Here is a 6,482-nt window from a genome sequence, read left to right as displayed (position 1 = left end):
CATTTCAATGTTTTATATTGTCGACATTTGTATATCAGTCTGAAGTTTCAGGTCACTGCTCAATGCAAGTAGTTGATGTCAATTTTTCCGTATCGGGCATGGTCTCTATCGTCACTCTAATCGTTAGTGTTTTCCTGTTATATTCCATATCAAACTCAAAACACAACGTGAACAACGCTGATAATATATTGCATCTTTCGTATCGAAAACCGGTAAAGTTCGTAACTGGTGACATGTCACATGCCTGGAGAAAGTTCATCACCATCGATCGAATGTCCGTGGAGCTTTTGCTTCCAAATAGACATATTGAAATGCACAGGGAACTTCGCGGTATGGCAATTATATGAATTTACCGAGAAGAAAGTCTGTGACTTTAAACTGGCCGTACAACCAACAATAAACATGGCGGAGCAATGATACCGATTTCAGAGACTTCGATTTTTTTTTCATTGCGACCTCGACCGCTGGTGAGAGCGAGTCGTCTATTTTTTTCCCACTGGCTATTTGGCTTTGAATTTTCAATTGCCATCATGTGCTAAGTTAAAGCTAAAAACAAGACAGACGTTCTCTGTAAATCAATAAGCCTTTTGTAGGGAGGCCCATAGTCACTGAATTAACATTTGTACTAAAGACAAATTTAAAAGTTTAATAAATCGCTCTAGAAATAAAATCTTCTCATATCTTTTCGATTTTATTAAAAAGTAATATATATATATCAACTGTGTGAAATTTGAACAATTTCTGACAACTGCGAGTGTGTTTTTCAAAGCGCTAAAAACGGAGGTTTTTCCACACGCAACAGCTTAACCATAGAGCCTGGCGAAGGTCCACTTATGCCGTCGCCCCCATGCGACCGAAATTGGAGAGGATTTTTTGTACGATATTTTTGATTGGCTTTTGCTAACATTGAGCCATTCCGGGAAGGTGTAATATGAACAAATCAGAGAAGAGCTTTCAAAGACGATATTTTCGAAGATTGGTCGTGTGTTTTCCGCAGAGCTTCAATCACTGCACAGTCGTTTGGAGAGCTATTCGGCGCTGGGACTATTCGCCCAATAGACGAGTATACAGAAGCGAGAAATACCCCAAGTCAGGAAACAGAATGGCTATAAAAACCGCGCCATGTAACATTCCGTGTCCGATTTCACTGTGAAAATTAGCAAGTTCATCTATCATGCAACCGTCGATAGTTCCCTATCATTCTAAAAGTTCATACCTGATACTTTATCTGATTCAAAAACGCTTGTTTCGTGTGATTTTCGGCCGAATTCGACGGACACCTCGCCAAAACCTGGGGGTGAGCAACATTCCGGTCACCTCTTGGGTACCTCCACTTTACTGACGTTGGCGCCGCCTATCCATGAGGGATGACTGGAATGTTGCTCACGCTTATGTTTTGGCCAGGTGTCTCTCGAACTCGGCCGAAAATCACAGGAAATGAGCATTTTGTAAGCAGATGAAGTATCAGGTATGAATTTTCGTGTGATTTTCGGCCCATTTCAGAAGACACGTCGCCAAAACATAAGGCATGAACAACCTTCCAGTCACCCCTCATGGGTACGCGGCGCTAACGTCAGTAAAGTGGAGGTGCCCAACGTCCACTGTAAGGTGACCGGAATGTTGCTCACGCTTATGTTTTAGCGACGTGTCCGTCGAATTCGGCCGGAAATCACACGAAACGAGCGTTTGTGAAGCAAATCAAGTACCAGGTATGAATTTTGAGAATGATAGGGAACGGTCGACCATTACATGATAGATGAACTTGCTACTCTTCACGGTAAAATCGAACGTCGAAGATGACATGGTGGCACAATCCCTATACGAAATAGCCATTTCATTTCCTGACTTGGGGTATTTCTCGCTTCTGTATACTCGTCTATGGGGCGAATAGTCCCAGCGCTGAATAGCTCTCCAAACGACTGTGATCACTGAGAAGTCTACAACGAGAAACTGTAAGTACGGCTATTTTTGACTATGATCCTGTGGTTTATTCCTCGAATTTACCCCTTGTACAGGGTTTCTTATACATTTCTTGCATGTAATACGTACTTATTTCAAATTTCAGCCTGATTGATTGAGAAATGTTTGCGCGCATCGATCGAGCTGCCGATGTGGGGAATGCCAGCTGGCCTCCCCTAAGAACAACATGGCGGCCTCTGCCAAGTTTATCGTTGATTCAGCGTGGTTTCGACCCGTTCACGTAAGTTTTTAACTGCCGTTTTCAATCGAATTAGTGTGTCCGACTAGTAAACCGTTTATTTCTCTTACATTTATGACGAATGCCCTTATATTATAGTTGGTTTTTATCACTGTTGTTTAGGTAGCAACTCATGCAACGGAGCCGTGTACACTTATAGGAATACACGCACTTCCGGGTAGCGAAAAAGCAAGTGACATGTCATGTTGACACCCGTTGCTTTTTGTTACGGCTAAGTTAACGTTACTTACGATAGTTACATCTTTTATAAGTGCGTTTAAGTTGTTCATAATTATAGTCATTTAAAAAGTTCCTTTCAAAAATTGAATATGTCTTTCATAAAATATTTTTCCAGGTAACTGTCCACAATATCAGTCATCATCAGTGTATTATATTGTAGTAAGTTATTTTACATTTTGCATTCATAGCTTGGTGATGGTAAATGTGTGCTGTTCAGTGTATTTTAATTTTATTCTTTTAAAAAAATTGTACAGACTTAAAACAATTTTAAGATCAATGTGGTGCACATTTTAACAATATCATAAGTGTAAAACACATGTATTGCAGTAAGTATTTTTTTACATTTTCTGGTTGTGGCTAGGTGAAGGTAAATGTGTGCTGTGGTGTGTATTGCAATCATGTTTTTCTATTAAGGCAATTTTAAGGTGATTGTGGTGCTTATTCTAACTGTTGACATTACAATAGGTCTGTAAGTGTGAAAATAATGATTTGTAGCTGTGTGCTGATACGTGTGTTATTTAACTGTAAGCTGCAATGCATAGCGCTGTAGTATTTTCTAATTTCAAGCATTTAAGAGCACAAAGCTATATGCAGATAAAACAATTTAAAGTGCTTTATTTGCAAACTCTAACAGTTGACATGAAGTGTGAAAATACTATGTAATTGTGGCTGTGTTTTGCATTTTGAATTACAATGTTACAATTAAGTGATCTGTGTTTTATTGAACAGTAAGCTACAAATACATAGTGTTTTCTCATTTCAAGCTTTTAAGAGCACAGAGCTCCATGCAGATAATACACGTTTGTAGATAAAATATTGTGCTTTTAAGAGCATATCTACAATAAATGTAGCATGTCTAAGAAAAATATCTTTGCCTATGTACATTTGTATTAAAGTCTGTATTTTTTCTGTTTCTCCCCGAGATATCACAGAGAGATGCAGTATACAGGCGCACACTCCACCAACAAACAAAGAAATCCTGGAATTGAAATTCACCAGTGAGAAACTGTCATCCCACTTCAAAACAAATCAAACATTGCTTCTGATTCACTGGTTGCAAAAAATGTTTGCAGTTGACATGCAACATAGAGGTCATAACACTATGTGAAAAAGCCTGAATCCATTAAGCATTGTTGTGGATTCCTCCGTGGATTCAATCAGAATCCAGGGAATCCAGAGATATCCATTGTGGGTACTCAGGGAATCCTAAGGTATCAATTATGGATTCTTCTATATACGGAACACTTTTAGAATCCACAGCAGAATCCATTACAGCATTTTAATGGATTCCATAAGACTGTCTCCTGAATAATCCTGTGCAGGATTTCAATGGATTCTGCGTGAAATTAGTGATCATGGGAATCCACCCTCTTGCCTTAAATTTCCCATGGTACCTTGCATGAAATCGCATAAAATATCACTGCTCTGCTGTCATTCCTTTTAATTCTTTGAATTTCTCATGAATCGGTATTTACTTGAAACAGTAACCTTACCTTTTGCACATTTTGTACTGTTTCATCATTTTATTTTCATAATTGTATACCAAATAACCTTGTATTCTGCTTCTAAACATGGCCTCTGTATCCTTTATGTTATTTTTGACAGATCCATTTCAAAAGGCCTTACTTCAGTGCAATTATCAACAATTACACTGGTAATGATGCATGGACATGCTTAGAAAATAGATATGGGGCAGTTAGTTCTATTATGGGGAAACAAACAGGACCAAGTTGATACAATATGTACAGCGTGGATATTTAATATCTTTTCTGCATTCTTCCATTTGGTCACAGAATTATGTGCAGGCATATTGCCATAGGATGGTATGCACAATATCTACCATTATTGATTAAAATGTATTACCGGTATTCTCATGATATACTAGTGTTCTTTCATTTTACTCATACTCACATGTTACACTACACACATCAACAATTTAAGTTCATACAACTGTTATGCAATTAAAAAAATAATGTCTTTTTTATTCACTGAACAATACTGTTCCAATAAAATATTTACAATAATTGACACATGTGTTAAACAAAAGCTGTGGTTTCTGAAAAAAAATCACAAACAATAATATAACCAGATTTTTTGAAACCGACATTTCAAGTCATTCATTGAACGTCTGTACAATTGTAGCAGCGATTTAAAAAAAAAGACAAGGCAAAAGACAATGGTAAAAATTTTGCCAAAAATACAATTATGCAAACTTCACCACAATTTGAAAGTCTTACTGAGCTGTACCCTAAAAACCTCCACACCAACTTTCAAATCAGTTGGAGTTGTGGTCTCAGAGAAGATATCTTGACCAAGAATAGAAAAAATACCGCAATTATACGGTGTCACTCAAATTTGATCAGAATTGGTACATACCAGTATGGGTTAACAAAAATCAACAATAAATGTTGTTTCTATCTGTTCAGCGCAGGAAAATTCTACGTTGATGTTATGACAATGATTTCTGCACAGTACAACCAGAAAAACAACAAGAAATATTTAAACCAGAAAAACAAGAATGACAAAAGTAATTAAGGTCTGAAATTTTAGGTACTGGAGGTCAACTTTAGCAACATGCATAGCTGAAAGGCAGCTAGCCCCTCTTAGTTTGACCATAGACGGTCTTCCTCCCCTCTACTGACGGTCTTCCTCCCCTCTACTGTCTATTGTTTGGGCAGTTCTGTTAATATGTAACAGTTCATAAACAACTCCCCTCTACTGACGGTCTTCCTCCCCTCTACTGTCTATGGTTTAGGCAGTTCTGTTAATATGTAACAGTTCATAAACAATGACAGGAAATGACTCAAGATAAGTGGAGTTTGCCTGTTTCTTACTGGCATGTAACTCCTGCACACATGCAGAATTTCCCTTTTTCTTACCTCATTTGCACATTTTTGACACTGATATGTTCATTTGAACAAATTCACATCTCAACCCCTACATCTACCTGTACACCAAATACTGAGATGGTAGCTTTGGCGGTATGGGAGCCTTTGTGTGTGACGGACATACATCCGCACATACCCACAAATATACAGACATACAGTCATCATATAAGCTCTTTTTGGTATTTATATATAAAACCAAATATGAGCTAAAAAGTGCCAAAAATTCAATTATACAAATAATCACTATTTGTGACTCGGTCGGTGTAATAACATGAGTACAGCCTGTATCTAGTCAATAAAATTAAAAAGTTGAGTGGTCTTTGTTCAAAACTAAAAATGCATCATTGAGCTTTTAGCAGAATCAAGAAAATGCAAAAACATATGCTTATACATTAAACATTGTCCTGTAATGAGTTGTCAGCGCTGTTGATATTGTCATTTGTCTGTATAACGGCTCATGGCCCACCATCCTCATCCTCAGGCTCTGGTCTGATTGAGGCCACGACCTCAATGCAAGGTAGCCTCAATATGCATTTCCTTTGATGCAAGTTTTTTCCATACTTTACGCAGTTTCACTTCTTTCTCTATCCCATGGCAAGTGTCTCCGAATAAAGTCACCACCCTTGCAACTTCTGTCATGCTCACTGTCCTCAGAAGAAACACACACAACTATCAAATGTCTTCAGCTTCATGCTAGTCCTTGGATAGCCCCGTTTACGTCTTTCAATTTCTGTAAATAACGACACACAGAATAAATCATCAGAATTGTACATTATCCATTTAGTTTGTTTTGTTTAAATCTGTGTATTTATAGACCTTTGATAATTCATTTGAAAGTACTTCATTAGACTAGAATGGTTAAAAGTTTATATGTATGCAAGAAATTTGATTTCTGAATCTCACTGAAATGTAGATTCACTATACATTGGAGTCTATGAGAAAACTATGAATATTTGTTTTTACAATGCTTAACAAACACATTCTGTGCTTTCCGAGGTGTTTGACAATTGATACAAATGTACTTGAAGGTGGAAAACAGTAATGATATTTGAATTTCAACTAAACTTATTTCACTTTTCATGGTACTAGTGGTCAACAGGTCACTGTTAAATATTTTCCCTGACAAAAGCTTGCTATATCTCTAATATGTAAGTAAT

At 37.3% G+C, this 6,482-nt stretch overlaps 1 long non-coding RNA gene across 1 annotated transcript; it reads left to right on the top strand.

Moving 5' to 3' along the window:
• The first annotated feature begins 1,511 nt into the window (after positions 1-1,511).
• Positions 1,512-3,630, top strand: LOC139125623 (uncharacterized). The gene is made up of 4 exons (XR_011550305.1): positions 1,512-1,952; positions 2,066-2,200; positions 2,553-2,596; positions 3,361-3,630. It is a non-coding gene; the product is annotated as an uncharacterized lncRNA (long non-coding RNA).
• The last annotated feature ends 2,852 nt before the right edge of the window (positions 3,631-6,482 follow it).

Source organism: Ptychodera flava (assembly GCF_041260155.1).
Source record: "Ptychodera flava strain L36383 chromosome 3 unlocalized genomic scaffold, AS_Pfla_20210202 Scaffold_25__1_contigs__length_14229661_pilon, whole genome shotgun sequence".
NCBI classification, from domain to species: domain Eukaryota; kingdom Metazoa; phylum Hemichordata; class Enteropneusta; family Ptychoderidae; genus Ptychodera; species Ptychodera flava.
This window is presented reverse-complemented; position numbering and strand designations above follow the sequence as displayed.